Genomic DNA, 14,585 nt, shown 5'->3' on the forward strand with positions numbered 1-14,585 from the left:
GATAAATATTTCTTAAGTAATTCCTTTGGAATACAAAGGACTAGTGGTACAGAGTTGGACCACAATCGGGCTCCACCCTTTTTGGGCGGTGACAGCTCACCTCCGGCCAAGTAGCTTCTGCAGATTCTTCTGAGCAGGGCTGGTCCTAAGAGCTGCAGCCAGGGGTCAGGAAGCAGCGATCGCAAGAGCTGAGGATTGGAGGGAAATGATAGAAATGCTTAACAGGTAAGAGAGTTTAGTTTTGAAGGATGGAAATATTTTAGGGCTAGAATTGCTTTGGCTATTTGTGGAGTTTTATGATTCCTCATAAATTTAGCAGAGTTCATTTCAAGTCCTTGAAGAATGTAATGGGAATTTTAATGAATATTGCATAGTATGTATAAATTTCAGGTAAAAGGTTATTTTGACGGTATTAATTCTCCTAATACATGGACATCTCTCTTCTATTTCTTTCAATACTGACATAGTCCTTACTCATGATTGGTCTGTTCAAGTTTTCTACTTCTTAATTTAGTTGTGGAGAAATTTGATTCTAAGAATTTACCCATTTCTTTTATGTTATATAGCTCCCTGGCTTAGAGTTGTTTATAATACCACTTAATGATATTTTGTATTTCTGAGATAGCTGTCATAATTTTTTCCTTTTAATCTATGATCTGATTTGCTGGGTTTTCTTAGTATATGCATGTTCATTGTTGGCATTTGCCCCAGTCATATTATTTACCAGCTTGAGTAACTATTAATAGCCAGCAATAACAAATAGTTGCATCCCAGACAGAAGTGCCATACAGATGTTACATTCTTCCTTAATCCCTCTAGAGTAGATTCGATTTCATATCCTCTATACTCTTAATATGTGAATTGTTTATGCTTTTAATTAAGTCTTTAAAAAGAGTAAACTCATTTTATCATCCCTAGAATTAATTTCCACTTAAAAATAGTGATCATAAGCTGGGAGACAGTTTAGTAGTAGGGTCATGGGAGGTCCTGAGTTTGATCATTTTGACAATTCAAAGTCAGTTTGATAGTTCAAGATCTCCTGAGCATTACCAGCTACATCCTGGTGACTACAGGAACAGCCCTGCACTCCAAGGCCAAGCTTCAGACCTCTACAGCCATATTAGTTAAGTATCATAGACATTGATCCCAGTCTCCTCAGCTCCCCTGGAGTTGCCCCTATTTAAAAAACAACAATGTAGAGGAAGCCTTATACCTCAATCCTGGGGTGGAGGGAGGGTTGGGGAGATGCGGATCTGGAAGCAACACTGACACAGGAAATGATCCACACAGGTTAGGGACATAAAACAGTCTCAGGAACTTTCACCACAAGGTAGCAGCATGCAGGCAAAATGGCACCAGCAGGCAGGCAGACAAGTTGTGGAAGCAAAAATGACAGAAGTTTTTCTGACCTGAGGTCCTTATTGGGAAGAATAGGACCGTCCTCATGAGTGAACAGTTAGGGGTAGGAGGAAATCCAGAGCTTCTTCCAGTCCAGCTGGGACAAACAATGCAAAAAAGAAATCATCCTGATTAGGGTGAAAACTGTTTATTCCAACACAACAAACTGGAATAGGATCACTAATTTTTTACTGACTGGTTTAATTATAAACCAGTTAAAAAATACATAGTGGGGCCGGAGCAATGACTCTAGATATAAGGTGTCTGCCTTGCAAGTGCTAGCCTAGGGAGGATTGCAGTTTGATCCCCCTCCATCCCATATGGTCCCCCAGACCAGGTGCAAGTTCTGAGGGAAAAGCCAGGAGTAACCCCTGAGCTTCAAACGGGTGTGGTCCCCCAAAAATACATAGTTACCTAAGAGTAAAAAGAATATTATAAAGAGATTGATCAAAAACAACAAATTTCTCTCTGTTAAAAAGTGAGGACTCTAGTAGCCAAAGATTATAGGGTGTTTGCCTTGCAAGCAGCCAACCCAGGTTCAATTCTTAGCACCTTCTATGGTTCCCTGAACTGCACTAGGAGTGATCCCTGAGAGTAGAGCAAAAAATAAGCTTTGAAAACCACCAGGTATGGTTAAAAATCAAACAAACAAATAAACAAAAACTAAGTTAGGGTTTGCCTTGATTTAGAGATAAAAACTTAGGCCTCAACTCTCTAAGTGCTAGAACAAGAACCAAAATCTAGAATAGCTACTTAGAGTTATGGAATTCTACACCTTACATATTAAAAGCAAGTAACAAGGGGGATTCTTTCAGAAGAAAATTAAATCTTAGGATTCATGCAACTCATATTCACACTTACATATTGTCAGGCACTAGATGAAGATAAAATTTGACTGCTCAAAGCAAAAAGCAACAAGAAATTCCAAGCACACATGTAACTTTATACTTCATATTAATACATATACTTTCAGCTACAATTTAGGACTGTTATATAATAGCATGTCTACTAAGTCAAACTTTAGTAAATAACCCTGATTTCTATGGCCTTGTGCTCAGAATGAATATAATTTGGTTGTCTGGGTCTCCTGAGCCTCTGCTGAATTCATTGACGACATGTTGGCAGAAAAATTTACTTTTACTCCCTTTAAGCTTACATGTAAGCATAAAATTTTAAATAAATTTATTTATAAACTCTGACTTTTTTTAAAAGAAAGCACTCAATAATACATAAAGTCATTTTGGTACTCTTAGAAATTAATAGTACCATGTTTCTAGCACTAGATTCTCAATATCCATAATTATGAAATACCAAAGACAGAACAATTTGTTTCACAAACACCAAACTGACCCTCATTCATGTTTTTCTTTCTCCTCATTATAAGAATCTTTCTAGTAGGTTTTGGGACAAACCTGCTCATGGTTAAAAGAGTCAGTTTAAGACATAACTTGGGTCTGGGGATTTCTCAATGCAGTTTGTTTTGGGGCCACACCCAGAGGTGCTCAGGTGTTGCTCCTGGCTCTTTGCTCAGAAATCGCTCCTGGCAGACTCAGGGGACCATACAGGATTCCAGACATCAAAACTGGGTCCGTTCTGGGTCAGCCGCATGCAAGGCAAATGCCCAACCTCTGAGCTATCTCTCTGGCCTTCACAACAGACTAGTTCTACCTACCAGTTGAAAATACAGGTACAGGACACTGAAGCCAGGATGCTTTCATGCCGATATTTTCACTAACCTACACCAAATCTGAGTGCAATTTAGAATACATAAGGGCTTCAAAGACTGTCAATATTCTTCCAGAACTTTCAGCAGCCGTAAGTCCAGTTAACAATGCAGTGGTTAGGGCTCTAGGACAATGCTGGTGATGACTCATGTATGAAGTGTTCTCACATTTGCAATCCCAACACAAAGCCGCGTGCATAAATTATGTAACCTCTAAAATAATCACTTATCATTTATCTCTTATTCTGGTAAACATTTAAAATACTGAGACAAAGTTCCTTGGTTGGGGATTAAAAGACCATAGTACAAATGTTAAGAAAGTAAACTTTAGGGGCCGGAGAGATAGCATGGAAGTGGGGTGTTTGCCTTGCATGCAGAAGGACGGTGGTTTGAATCCTGGCATCTCATATGGTTCCTCGAGCCTGCCAAGAGCAATTTCTGAGTGTAGAACCAGGAGTGACCCCTGAGTGCTGCTGGGTGTGACCGCCCCAAAAAAAAGGAAGGAAGGAAGGAAGGAAGGAAGGAAGGAAGGAAGGAAGGAAGGAAGGAAGGAAGGAAGGAAGGAAGGAAGGAAGGAAGGAAGGAAGGAAGGAAGGAAGGAAGGAAGGAAGGAAGGAAGGAAGGAAGGAAGGAAGGAAGGAAGGAAGGAAGGGGAAGGGAGAGAAGAAAGAAAGAAAGAAAGAAAGAAAGAAAGAAAGAAAGAAAGAAAGAAAGAAAGAAAGAAAGAAAGAAAGAAAGAAAGAAAGAAAGAAAGAAAGAAAGAAAGAAAGAAAGAAAGAAAGAAAGAAAGAAAGAAAGAAAGAAAGAAAGAAAGAAAGAAAGAAAGAAAGAAAGAAAGAAAGAAAGAAAGAAAGAAAGAAAGAAAGAAAGAAAGAAAGAAAGAAAGAAAGAAAGAAAGAAAGAAAGAAAGAAAGAAAGAAAGAAAGAAAGAAAGAAAGAAAGAAAGAAAGAAAGAAAGAAAAAGAAAGAAAAAGAAAGAAAGAAAGAAAGAAAGAAAAAGAAAGAAAGAATGAGAAAGAAAAAGAAAGAAAGAATGAGAAAGAAAGAAAGAGAAAGAGAGAAAGAGAAAATAAACAAACGTTGGGGGTGGAGCAATAATACAAAGGGGAGGATGCTGCCTTGCAGGCACAGACCCAAGTTCAATCTCTGACACCCTGTGTGGTCTCCTGAGCCTGCCAGGAGTGATCACTGAGTGCAAAAACATGAGCACCCCAAAAACCAAAAAAAAAAAAAATCAAAAGGAAAGGGAAAGATTTTCATTGTTTTTCATTATACTGAACCTTACATGAGCATCCATAGGCATTTCAAGAACTTTTGCTGAATGTAGCAATGAGTTATAAAAGGGATTTCAAAAACATGTGGTCTTAGGTGTGAGTTGAAGGTTTTCAGCTTGAAGAAATGGGATACAAACGTGAACAGAGTCCAAGGATTTGCTGATTTATTCTTGTTGACTAATGCTAATCTACTCGCATGTTTTTTCAGGAAACTTAAATATATTTAGTAGTAAAAAAAAAAAAAGTAATGCAAATTGTATGAGACTTCTTGGAAGAAGTCCGAGAATTGATGTATCTTTTTTTGTTTTGTTTTTGTTTTCCCTCAGCCCTTACCTCAGAAATAATTACTGGAGCTTCAGCAAGAAATCTTTTACCATGAGGTAATAGTGAAGATGGAAGATAGATGGAAGATAGCATGGAGGAACAAAAAGATAATAGTTACTGCTATTATCTGATGACATGTAAAGCCACCCCTCCAGTCTTGAATTTCTTTCATGTGATAAATGAGTAAACATCTCATTTAACAACAGTCATGTGGGTTGTCAATTATATACAATAGAACCTAATTCAAAGGATAAATTCATTTTCCTTGTTTGGCCCATCAAAGAGTCCATTTATAATTTTCACCACAGTTTAATTTCTTTTCTTGCCTTGACCCTTCTCTAGTTCATTATTTCTCAAATTCTCATAGCCCCCGTTAGCGCCAGTATAGTTGAGAGGTCCAATGAGCATATAAGGAGTATTTGAGTATTGACACATTTATAGAATCTACAAGTATTTCTTCACAACTTTCCCCTACTTTCTGTTTTATATATCCCACCTCATTTCAAATTATCCATTGAATTAACCTGCTTTTTATCTCTCTCCGTCCCTTGTTATAATCCAGTACCCTCTTATGCCTTGCCCCTCAATCACCATTCCTTTTCACTTTTAGTTTTTGTATTGAGACCATTGTGAATTACAGGTTTTCATATTTATATTTCAGGCACATAGTAACAGTGAATTAGGGCCATTCCCACCACCAGTGTTGACCTCCCTTCACCATATTTCCCAGCATGAATCCCATACCTCAACCCTTACCTCCCACCCCTAGACTACTAGTGTAACAGGTCCAATTTGTATTCAGCTTGTAATAGTTTGGTTCTCTTGAGTCTATTGTCGTTCAATCACCATTTCTTTCCTGTTCCATCTTATCCTTCATTCCCAAATCAAGGATACCTGACATTCACTCCATCAGTTTCACAAGGACCAATAACCTGATTCCTAAAAGAAGGATAATATGAAAACTCCAACCTTTCCTCTGAGCCCACTTAAAACTAGATCCCACTTTATACCTAGGGCAGGGTTCTGGAGACTTCAAGAGATTCTGAGAGATCGTTTTACACCTAAACCATGAGTTCATAGCCCTCAAGATGCCCTTTAGATGTGGAACTGACCTGCTGATATCAGAGATGTCCTCTGACCTTGACAGGATTTTCTTTCCACATTGCCCTAAATCACTCTGATCTTATCACAGGGTCCATTCCCAGGACCCTGCTCAGCAGTTGCTCGAGCAAGTGAAGAAGCACTAAAGAAGAGCCATGTGAAGACATGTTTTTCCCTTTCTTCTTTCTTTCTTTCTTTTTCTTTTTCTTTCTTTCTTCCTTTCTTTCTCTTTCTTTACTTCTTCTTTCTTTCTCTTTCTTTCTTTCTTTCTTTCTTTTTTAATATGAAATGCTTTACGAATTTGCATGTCATCCTTGAGCAGGGGACCATGCTAATTTTCTCTGTATCATTCCAATTTTAGTATATGTGCTGCCGAAGTGAGCACAAGACACATTTTTCTACTTATCCTAAAAGAGTATGGAAAGATACAGCTATCAGCCAACACACCTGCAAGAGTTTTCTTTTCTTTTTCTTCTTTCTTTTTCTTCTTTTTTATTTTATGGAGGCCAGATGGCGGAGAGAGAAATCGGGGCATCCACCAGGGTTGTTTGAAAACAGAATAGATGCTGCAGGATATTAAGAAGAGGCTGTTAATTTTTTTTTTTGGGCCACACCCGGCTTTGCTCAGGGGTTACTCCTGGCTATCTGCTCAGAAATAGCTCCTGGCAGGCACGGGGGACCATATGGGACACCGGGATTCGAACCAACCACCTTTGGTCCTGGATCGGCTGCTTGCAAGGCAAACACCGCTGTGCTATCTCTCCGGGCCCAGGCTGTTAATTTTTTTTTAACTGGGATCGCTTTGAAAACAGAAATGAGTTTTTAATAATAAAAAAAAGAAAAAAAGAAAAACAGCAGAGCAGCAGAACCCAGATGCCAGAAGTTTACCATTCCTCTTGCAACTGATAACTGCAGGGTCTCTGAGTGGAGGAGCAGGCTGATAGGACCCCTGTATTGAATCCGAATGCAGGGATATGGGACCCCCAAGCCAGACCAAGCCTTCAAGGCAAGGCCGGGGAGCTGGGTCTCTGGCGGGTTGGAGGAAGGAAAATCAGCCCCTCACGTGACCATAAACGGCTATGCAGGGGACCTCTTGCAGGGGCGTCCTTTTGCATCAGTCCTCATTGCCTGAAATGTCTCATAATTAGAAACTTTTTATATCAACACGTGAAAAGAAAGTGTGGGACTGAGGAGAAAATAAATGCTACTTAAATGAGTGGGGGGAAAAATACATATCAAGGAGCAAAATAAAAAAAAATCTAGGGAATGAATGAATATGGACTGCAACATCAGAAATAAATAATTGTCATTTCTCTCATACAGATGCTTCCAAATGGGGTGGAGACTAGGGGAGGGTCAGACCCCACATGCATGCAAAAGCACACTGATTTGGGAATACCCGAGGAAAGTCAAGAGTCTGGGGGCGCAGCACCCACCTGCTGTCTCTTAGGCCCTCTACCCTTCCCTTCCACTAGGCAAAGTTCTTCTCCCCCAGGACCCTACAGGGTCCTCAGACCCCAGGACTCCACACCCTCATCTTCCAGCAAATTCTCATGTCCCCCAGGATCCCCAGACTTCAGTGTTCTCCCAAGTCCCCCACCCAGTGCCATCAGACCCCTCCCCACACACTCCCAAACTCTCATTGTCTCTAACAGTGTCTGGAGGCTTTTGCAGCCTTCTTGACTCAAATCTGCAATGAACTCAAAACTCAGACATTTTCTGCCTTTCTTTGTTTTGTTGGGGGGTTCCTTTGGGGGCTCACATGAGTATTTTTTATACTAAAACGAGCTGTCCTCACCCTCCTTAGACCACTCCTTTTAATTTTTTTTGTTTTTTATATATATAATCTTTATTTAAACACCATAGTTACAAACATGTTTGTAGTTGGGTTCAGACATTAAAAAGCGCACCCCCTTCCACCAGACTTTCCTTTTTTTAAATCCAACTCTCAGCTCCTCATTTCTGTTCCTGTACCACTGCAAATTGACTTCCTACAGGATCAGTGACTGCTGAACTCCCTGAAGTACAGTGGCAGGTGGGGCTGGGGGGGCCCCAGTCACCCCAGCCCATGAATTCCTCCACTTCTGCCCTGGGTTTGGAGTGTGCTGTGAACCCACCTTCTCTCCTGGTCCTGCTCAGCAAAGCAAAGCTGCCGGACAGCCCCATAACCTGCTGCATTGCGAGGCTGCCCTGAATGTAGAAGGAGAGTCCTTGAGCCCCCCAACAAAACCACTGTGACGCCCCTCAACCACCCCCCCCCAATCCTCATCTCCTGGAAATACAACTCTGGCATCCCTGGAAGAAGCGGCTGGCCAGAGGGCAGGACAAGCACACCCTCCTCACTTTGTGGGCTCAAAAATCACCTCCCTTTCCTTGTGTCCTCTTTTATTTCTTGAAGCAGTGTTCTGTAGTTTTCTTTTTTCTTTTCTTTTCTTTTTTTTTTTTTTTTTGCTATGGTAAACAACAAATTTTACTTTTGAGCTTTTCAAAAACATATGTATATAGATACATACATAGGAAATTTGGTTAAGTTGTCTATGGTAAATTTTCTCCTACTCTAGAATTGTGATCCACAATCTAGTAAACCATGATCTTTTATACCATTTTTTTCTATTAATTATATCCATAAAGTCATTGTTTTTAAAGAAGTATTGAATTTGCTTATTTAAATTTTAGAGAGAACAATATTCTTTCTCTTTTAACGTTTTGCCATTTTTGGGATAATTTACAAATTTTAATAGCGTGAATTACAGAAATACAACTTGATTCATTATTAAGTCTCAGATGTGCAGTGTTCCAACACTAATCCCGTCACCAAGGTCTACTTCCTTTCACTAATGTCTTCAGTTTCCCTCCCATCCCTTAACATGCCTCTAGAGCAGACTTTTCCCCTCCACCATTTGTCCCTTCCCCAATTTGTCCCCACCACCACCTCCTCCAATTCAGTGACAAGCTCCCTGCTAAAGAACAGTAGTTTTCTTTGTAAAGGTCCTTCACCTCTTGAGTTAACTTGACTCCAAGGTATTTGAGTTTGTGTGCAATAAAGTGAATGGGATGAATGGGATTGTTTTTAAGGTCCATTTCTTCTCTATCATTATTTGTGTATTATTTGTGTAAGAAATACATTGATTTTTGCATGAAACCCAACTACAAACATGTTTGTAATCAGGGTGCTTAAATATAGATATTAATTTAAAAACAGACAAGAAACAAAAATAAAGCATATGATGTTATTTGTGCAGGATCTTATTCTGTCTGGCATTTAAGGGGCAATGGCAAATCTAAATAATACTTTTAATAAAATAATACAAATGTCTGCAGACTTTTAAAAATCGTAAAATGAATCTCTCTGCTCGTCTACTTTTTATCCTCGTTACTGTACCATTGATTAAATAAACGGTACTTGAATTTGAATTCCAGCTTCTCAAATACAAAAACAAAAACAAAAAAACTCCTCCGGGCAGCCCTCTTGTGGCCATTAGGGTGGAACAAAGTTTTGGCTGGGATCTGATGCCACAATCTCCGCCCCCCCAGCCCTCCTGCTGTGCAACCCCATTTCCCACTCCCCCTTTTTTGTGCCTCCTGTCCTTCCACCCAGGCACCTGGGACTAGTGAGTGAAGTCAACCCTGGAAACAGGGATTCTGCTTGCTTCCCAGGTGGGGAAATTGAGGCTCTAAGAGGCTATTAGCACCCTTAAAGCCCTGGGCCTAAGCCTCTCCGCCCCCCACCCAGTCTACCCACCTTACCCTTTTTCTGCCTTTATCTCTCTGCAATCTACCAAGTGGGCAGAGCCAGGTTAATCAGCCCATTTTCAGGCGCTTTCCTGCCCAAGGGCGCTGCCCAAATTCTGAAGCTGTCCTTCATGGGGATTGGACCTCAGCAGAGAGATCTTCCCCGGGGTGGGGGTGGGGTGCTTAGAAGTGACCAATCTGCCCTCAGTCCCTGCCACCCCAGCACTCCTGCAGCTGTCGAGGACAGTGGTCTAGGCCATTGAGCCACATGCGACTCTTTGCACTTTTGAATGCGGCTCTTCTGTGTGCCGTCCGCCCCTCCAGGAGCCAGGACTCTGCTCTTGCCTGTCAGTTCACACCCTGTGTGCAGCCCCTGCGGCCTGCTCCAACAGCTCCAGTCGGGTCCTGTGGTATGGGGGGCGTGACTCAATAAAAACTTATTGAAACTAAAAACAGTGTACCATCCTATGTATTTTCGGTTTTAAAAATGTGGCTCTCAAAATAAATTTCAATCGTGGTTTTGGCGAGATTTGGCTTAGTTGAAAAAAAAGGTTGCCCACCCCTAGACTCTAGGGGAGCGAAGATAGTCTCAAGGGTTTTTTTTTCCAAAGGGAAAAGTACAGATTTTCTGAGTGATCATGTATTGATTATGTATAGAGGATATGAGTAAGATGCTGAGGACGTATGACATGGAATTTGGTGTCTATTTTGTCATCCTTGTGTTATATATGTACGTGTATGTCTCTATAACCCCTGATACAATAAAGGAAGGAACCATAAAATAACCTGAACACCATTAAGGTCAGGCTATGAGGACACTGATGCCTATGCCATCAAAATGAATGAATGAATGAGTAACAGTTATAGGGATTAGATAGAAAATCATATTGACTGTGTCTATGAAGAAAACAACTTGCCACATATTTCCCCCCTTCTTGTTCTTTAAATTTTATTTATATCTTCTAGATAGGAACTCCCACCGTTTTCACAAAACCTTAGAACTTGCAGCATTTTGTTTGGCCACAGATTTCTATGTCTTCTTACAAATTAAGAAAAGAAAAAAATGTGATGGGATCCAGGGGCCAAGAGGTCTCAGGAGCACTGAGTTTAAAAAAAAAAATCAGATCTAAATACCCAATACATAGTCAACAACAATAGAATCAAGAGATCCAAACTCCAACAAGCTAAACACAAAAGAACCTGTTACACTAACAGTCCAGGGGGCCAAAGGTGGAGGCATAGGAGGCATGCCGGGAAGAGTGGCGGAAGCATGCTGGCAGAGGGAGGCCAACACTGGTGGTGAGAATGGCCCTAATCCTCTGTCACTGTATGCCTGAAATACAACTGTGAAAGACTTGTGATTCACAATGGTTTCAATAAAAAAAATTTTAAACATATTCAAAAATAAATAAATAATAAAATTAAAACATATTGAACAAGCAGGGAGAGATTCTGAAAACACCAAAGACACCAAAGGTGAGGCAAATGGTGTGAGCTTGATTAATGGACCATAATTAATCCATCAGGAAGAAGAGCTTCAATAAAGTTATAAAACCAAGGTAAAAGAGAATGGGCACCTTGTTTCATTTTGTATCTTTCGTTTTATCTGAAAAATAGTGTGAACATTTCATGCCACCTTTAACATTCTCTTTGACCTTACTATCTGTGGGAGATTATCCAGTTGACAACAAAAACCCAAGCCTTAGAATATAATCAGGCAGCAAAAATGCAACCAGAGAAAAGGAATAGAATAAAACAGTTCTAGGCATAGAAGGCAAAATAGAACAGGAAACTGTCACAACTTTATATTTTAAGGGTGCCTGCTGATTGAATATGTGAAATATCTCACTCTTTGCTCTTAATGTACCCACTGAATTTTGTATGAAACTTTATTTAAACATTATGACTTACGAATGTGTTCAAACTATAGTTGTTTCTAGTATTCAATGTTCTAATAACAGTTCCACCACCATTGTGACCTTCTTTCCACCAATGTTCCCAGTCTCCCCACCCAACCCCTTCAAGCCTGCCCCCACCCAGCAGGCACAAAATAATTTACTTAGTATTGCTTGTCATAAATATATCTCATAATGGTATTACCAGTCACTGTCTGAGGACTTACTGAGATAGTTGAGCTTTCTATATTACTGTTTTCACTCATTGAACTTTAGTGGACCTCTACACTACTTGCCCATCTAATAATGCTCAATGCTTCTTACTGAGCTGTCAGATCTGGGCAGTTTGGAAGTATTATACAATCACATAGGTGACTTCAGGAGCTTGAGGAGCTTTGGAACTGGGCTGATCAAATGCCACCCACTCTCTGAGATCTGCAGGGATGGAGCCAGAGATGGGTGGGTGGAGCTCTGGGCCTTTGATAGGGCAGCGACTCTGTGTCTTTATCCCACTAAGGACCCAGAGATCTGTGCCCAGCAGTGATTGGGCCTACCTGGAAGAACTTGGCTACTGGTGTTTCTCAAGATCAGTTGTGAAGCTGGACTGTTTCTCTGGTGCTTACTAACTTAAACAATAATTCACAAGGTGGGAGCCAGGGTGAGGAAGTGATATTGTGTTGAATGAATGACCAGTCTGCCTTGGTGGCCCTAAAGTTTGGATAACTCATGTATTTGTTTGTTTCCTTATGTATTTATCTGTTCTCTTCTCTAGAAAGAGGGGGACCCTTGTAAATTGTTGGGGGAAAATTGAAATTTTTGTAGTCATTGTGGAAAACAAAACAGATTCATTACATATTTGAAATACAACATGTATAAGATTTTAATGTCCCATGTGGGCGTATCTATTCCACAAACATAAAAAATAGTTGAATGAGATACATATAACCCAGCACTATTGATAATAGCTAAGAGTTGGAAATTAAATGTCAATCATCAGACGACTTGATAAAAATGTTTATATATATGTAGAGTTCAGGTGTTTAAAAAATTAAATTCTGCATTTGCAACAACATCGATAGACTATTAGGGTAAAATATTTTGAGAAAGAGAGCACAGTAACAATATTGTCTTCTCATGGGTAGACAATATTGAAAACAAAAAACAAAAAGCTTAAAGTGTGAAAACAAAATATTGATTGCTGGAAGTGAAAGGAAGATATGTATGAGAGTGAAGAAATCAGGCAAAAGAAGTCAGTCTTATTTATGATCAAGGCTGAAAACTAGACTTCTGGTGGCAAACAACGTAATATGTACAGACACTAATTTATAATGGCTGTGTACCTGAAAGCTGTCCACTTATAAACCACTTTATCAAGGAGCATTTTTAAAAGAAACTGTTTATAAATAAAAATATGACTGAGACTAAAATAATATAAGTGGCTAGAGATATATTACAGTAGGTTTGCAAGTGTACAGATAGTACACTTGGCTTGCAAGTGGCCAACCTGGTTTGATTTCTGGCACCTCATATAGTCCCCCTGAGTCCAAAAAGAGTGATCCCTGGGCACAGAGTCAGGGATAATCTCTACATACAGTCTGATGTGGATCAAAAAACAAAAAATAAGCAAATAAAAATAATGAAATATAAATACAATAAGATATAAATATAAAAATTAATAGAAATATGCCAATGTTTCAGGGCCAGAGCAATAGCACAGCAGTAGGGCATTTGCCTTGCAAGTAGCAGATCCAGGTTGGACCTTGGATCGATCCCCGGCATCCCATATGGTTCCCCAAGCCAGGAGCGATTTCTGAGTGCATAGCCAGGAGTAACCTCTGAGTGTTACCAGGTGTGGCCCAAAAACCAAAAAGAAAGAAAGAAATAAAGAACTATGACAATGTTTGAAAATACCACTTATCTATGTAAAATCTTCCTTGTACTAAACTTGTACAAACTTCCTTGTACTAAAAATGAAAATGAAAATGTGATATTGAGACTATTAAATTTCTTGCTTTCCCTAATTGTCTTTCCTGTAAATGACGGCAGAAGTACTTTGTTTGTTTTAACTTGACCTATCTGTTGCAATTCTGTTTAATTATTTTACAGATTTCCTTTTGAAACAAATGAACTGGAAGTTCAGACAGAAATATATTTTTGTGATTTTTAATAAATATACAGGAAACACCATAAGTAAAAGTTGTGTCAAATTTTCCTTTATGTGCCATTTGTTCTTAAATAAATCCATTATAAAAGTGCTAAAATAGTGACTTAACTCAAAGCAAGAAACATCAATATGACAATAAAATATCAGAATTATGGAAAAATGTACTTAGATATGTACTTTGTTATTTTTAAATGGTGTGTTTTGTTATACAATAAGGTAGAAATAAGTGCTAGAAAAAGAAAATAATAAATTTAAAATAAAGTTAACATAAAACTAGATTCACTATTGCAGGAAACTTCATTTTTTGAGAAATCTTATATTAAAATCTTCACCAAAGGTAGAATATGCATTAATTCTTTTAAAAAAAGACATTTTGTATCTCAGTTCAAAATTTGAATTAGTGTAATAGAAATTAATAGAAGATATTTATTTCCTATCACCACCAAAATATTAGTTTACTTTTTACCTATATAATAATACCAGTTGTCTGTCTTGCATTTCCATTGCTAGTCACAATATTTTCTCTTCATAATGTCCAGCTTATTCTCTAGTGGAACAGATTGAAGAATTACTTCATAGATCTTCTTTGGCTCATCCAACTGATCCTGAATTCATCTTTAGTCTCACCGACGTTCAGGATCTCTCCAGCAAGACTCATGAGTTCTACCTAAACCAGCCCCATTCTAAAATCTCCCTATCAAAAACTGCATCCAGACAAGACTCATCAATATCAAGTGGATCTACCAAAGTCATGAACACAAATAATACCATTAGATCAGGACTGTAAAGACCAAAACAAATGATAACTTGCAGATTTCAGACTTCACACAATTCATCACAGGACTAAAATTCCTGGTGAGAATTCCCTATTTGTGTTCATCAAATTAAACTCATAAAATGTTCAATGTGTTGTCCCTTTGTGGCTGGACATTAAAGGGTGTTTCAGTTTCGACAACTTTCCTCCTTAACAGTCC

The 14,585-nt window shown here is 39.1% G+C and overlaps 1 protein-coding gene and 1 non-coding gene across 2 annotated transcripts in view; both read right to left on the reverse strand.

Moving 5' to 3' along the window:
* The window catches only part of LOC126008810 (protein CutA homolog), a 484,819-nt gene that overhangs the window by 239,981 nt on the left and 230,253 nt on the right, over positions 1-14,585 (reverse strand). The window lies entirely within an intron of this gene.
* On the reverse strand, positions 6,098-6,205 carry LOC126009704 (U6 spliceosomal RNA). The gene has a single exon (XR_007495921.1). It is a non-coding gene; the product is annotated as a U6 spliceosomal RNA (small nuclear RNA).

Source organism: Suncus etruscus, chromosome 5, assembly GCF_024139225.1.
Source record: "Suncus etruscus isolate mSunEtr1 chromosome 5, mSunEtr1.pri.cur, whole genome shotgun sequence".
Classification (NCBI taxonomy): Eukaryota; Metazoa; Chordata; class Mammalia; order Eulipotyphla; family Soricidae; genus Suncus; species Suncus etruscus.